Here is a 3,920-nt window from a genome sequence, read left to right as displayed (position 1 = left end):
GCCCTGGTGCGGCCGGTTGCCCCGATGACCATCGGCACACGCTGGCCCCTGGAGCGGCCGGTTGCCTCGATCACCATCGGCAAAAGCTGGGCCCTGGTGCGGGCGCTTGCCTCGACCACCATCGGCACACGCTGGGCACTGGTGCGGGCGCTTGCCTCGACCACCATCGGCACACGCTGGGCCCTGGTGCGGGCGGTTGCCTCGATCACCATCGGCACACGCTGGGCCCTGGTGCGGGCGGTTGCCCCCAGCACCATCGGCACACGCTGGGCCCTGGTGCGGGCGCTTGCCTCGACCACCATCGGCACACGCTGGGCCCTGGTGCGGGCGCTTGCCTCGACCACCATCGGCACACGCTCGGCCCTGGTGCGGTCGGTTGCCTCGAGCACCATCGGCACACGCTGGGCCCTGGTGCGGGCTCTTGCCTCGACCACCATCGGCACACGCTGGGCCCTGGTGCCTCGACCACCATCGGCACACGCTGGGCCCTGGTGCGGCAGGTTGCCTCGACCACCATCGGCACACGCTGGGCCCTGGTGCGGTCGGTTGCCTCGACCACCATCGGCACACGCTGGGCCCTGGTGCGGGCGCTTGCCTCGACCACCATCGGCACACGCTGGGCCCTGGTGCGGCAGGTTGCCTCGAGCACCATCGGCACACGCTGGGCCCTGGTGCGGCAGGTTGCCTCGAGCACCATCGGCACACGCTGGGCCCTGGTGCGGTCGGTTGCCTCGATCACCATCGGCACACGCTGGGCCCTGGTGCGGGCGGTTGCCTCGACCACCATCGGCACACGCTGGGCCCTGGTGCGGCAGCTTGCCTCGAGCACCATCGGCACACGCTCGGCCCTGGTGCGGTCGGTTGCCTCGAGCACCATCGGCACACGCTGGGCCCTGGTGCGGCAGGTTGCCTCGACCACCATCGGCAGCCTCGACCACCATCGGCACACGCTGGGCCCTGGTGCGGGCGCTTGCCTCGACCACCATCGGCACACGCTCCGCCCTGGTGCGGTCGGTTGCCTCGACCACCATCGGCACACGCTGGGCCCTGGTGCGGCAGGTTGCCTCGAGCACCATCGGCACACGCTGGGCCCTGGTGCGGTCGGTTGCCTCGACCACCATCGGCACACGCTGGGCCCTTGTGCGGGCGCTTGCCTCGACCACCATCGGCACACGCTGGGCCCTGGTGCGGCAGGTTCCCTCGACCACCATCGGCACACGCTGGGCCCTGGTGCGGCAGGTTGCCTCGAGCACCATCGGCACACGCTGGGCCCTGGTGCGGTCGGTTGCCTCGATCACCATCGGCACACGCTGGGCCCTGGTGCGGGCGGTTGCCTCGACCACCATCGGCACACGCTGGGCCCTGCTGCGGCAGCTTGCCTCGAGCACCATCGGCACACGCTCGGCCCTGGTGCGGTCGGTTGCCTCGAGCACCATCGGCACACGTTGGGCCCTGGTGCGGCAGGTTGCCTCGACCACCATCGGCAGCCTCGACCACCATCGGCACACGCTCCGCCCTGGTGCGGGCGCTTGCCTCGAGCACCATCGGCACACGCTGGGCCCTGCTGCGGCAGGTTGCCTCGACCACCATCGGCACACGCTGGGCCCTGGTGCGGGCGGTTGCCTCGACCACCATCGGCACACGCTGGGCCCTGGTGCGGGCGGTTGCCTCGACCACCATCGGCACACGCTGGGCCCTGGTGCGGGCGCTTGCCTCGACCACCATCGGCACACGCTGGGCCCTGGTGCGGCAGGTTGCCTCGAGCACCATCGGCACACGCTGGGCCCTGGTGCGGCAGGTTGCCTCGACCACCATCGGCACACGCTGGGCCCTGGTGCGGGCGCTTGCCTCGAGCACCATCGGCACACGTTCGGCCCTGGTGCGGTCGGTTGCCTCGAGCACCATCGCCACACGCTAGGCCCTGGTGCGGCAGGTTGCCTCGACCACCATCGGCACACGCTGGGCCCTGGTGAGGGCGCTTGCCTCGACCACCATCGGCACACGCTCGGCCCTGGTGCGGTCGGTTGCCTCGAGCACCATCGGCACACGCTGGGCCCTGGTGCGGGCGCTTGCCTCCAGCACCATCGGCACACGCTCGGCCCTGGTGCGGTCGGTTGCCTCGAGCACCATCGGCACACGCTGGGCCCTGGTGCGGCAGGTTGCCTCGACCACCATCGGCACACGCTGGGCCCTGGTGCGGGCGCTTGCCTCGACCACCATCGGCACACGCTGGGCCCTGGTGCGGCAGGTTGCCTCGAGCACCATCGGCACACGGGCCCTGGTGCGGGCGCTTGCCTCGACCACCATCGGCACACGCTCGGCCCTGGTGCGGCAGGTTGCCTCGAGCACCATCGGCACACGCTGGGCCCTGGTGCGGGCGGTTGCCTCGACCACCATCGGCACACGCTGGGCCCTGGTGCGGGCGCTTGCCTCGACCACCATCGGCACACGCTGGGCCCTGGTGCGGCAGGTTGCCTCGAGCACCATCGGCACACGCTGGGCCCTGGTGCGGCAGGTTGCCTCGAGCACCATCGGCACACGCTGGGCCCTGGTGCGGTGGGTTGCCTCGAGCACCATCGGCACACGCTGGGCGCTGGTGCGGGCGCTTGCCTCGACCACCATCGGCACACGCTGGGCCCTGGTGCGGCAGGTTGCCTCGATCACCATCGGCACACGCTGGGCCCTGGTGCGACAGGTTGCCTCGAGCACCATCGGCACACTATCGGCCCTGGTGCGGGCGGTTGCCTCGACCACCATCGGCACACGCTGGGCCCTGGTGCGGGCGCTTGCCTCGGGCACCATCGGCACACGCTGGGCCCTGGTGCGGGCGCTTGCCTCGAGCACCATCGACACACGCTGGGCCCTGGTGGGTTTAGGCACATCTTCAAATTTCTGCCGTGCCAATGCCATTTTTATGGCTTGTAAATTCATACAATGGTCCCCTAAGCCTTCACGTGAAGTTTCGTTGGAAGATGACTCGTTTTCTATTTTTCACGATTTTCGAAACTTTTTGCGGTTCGGGATTTTTTAAAATTTTTTTATAAGGATTTTTGGCCCCAAATTTTGTAGGCATGATCCTTCTATTTTTGTTGGCATGCACAAAAAAATTCAGCTAAAAACTCGAAGTAGAGAAGATTTTGTGACCGTTTGAAAAAAGTGTCCCCATTTCAGACACTTTAACGGCTACTGGTAGCAAACCTGTAAAATCTCAAATGCTCTTTAAGGGGGTGTGAATTCTCAGAGGTTTGATGAGGGATAGGGGGCCAACACAAGGCCAAGTACCAGCACCCATCGCACATCATGTGCGCACACCCCCCCGGCCCCCCTCCCAATCGCCGGAACCCCAATGCCGCCGGTCAGGTTCTCCGGCGGTACTCCGGCGATGCTCCGGCGATGCTCCGGCGATGCTGTCCCGAGTGAAAAAAATGCGGCACCAGCACATGCTGGAGCCAAGCATGGGCACCGTGGCTCAAAATCGAACTTCGGCCAAGGCCTCGACCATCAATGGCACATGATGACGCATGGTGATGGCACATGCATCGACCATCATCGGCATAGGCTGCCCTTCGGTACGGGCACTTGCCTCGACCGCCATCGGCACAAGCTGGGCCCTGGTGTGGGTTGTTGCCTCGATCACAATCGGCACATGCTGAGCCTTGGTGCGGGCGGTTGCCTCGAGCACCATCGGCAGACCCTGGGCCCTGGTGCGGCCGGTTGCCCCGATAACCATCGGCACACGCTGGGCCCTGGGGCGGGCGCTTGCCCCCAGCACCATCGGCACACGCTGGGCCCTGGTGCGGGCGCTTGCCCCGAACACCATCGGCACAAGCCGGCCCTTGGTGCGGGCTCCTGGCTCGACCACCATCGGCACACGCTGGGCCCTGGTGCGGGCGGTTGCCTCGAACACCATCGGCACACGC

The sequence above is a fragment of the Durio zibethinus genome, unplaced genomic scaffold (genome assembly GCF_047325235.1).
Source record: "Durio zibethinus cultivar Kanyao isolate XHJ-2024 unplaced genomic scaffold, ASM4732523v1 HiC_scaffold_404, whole genome shotgun sequence".
Lineage (NCBI taxonomy): Eukaryota > Viridiplantae > Streptophyta > Magnoliopsida > Malvales > Malvaceae > Durio > Durio zibethinus.
The sequence above is the reverse complement of the archived record's forward strand: the minus strand, read 5'-3'. Positions refer to the sequence as shown.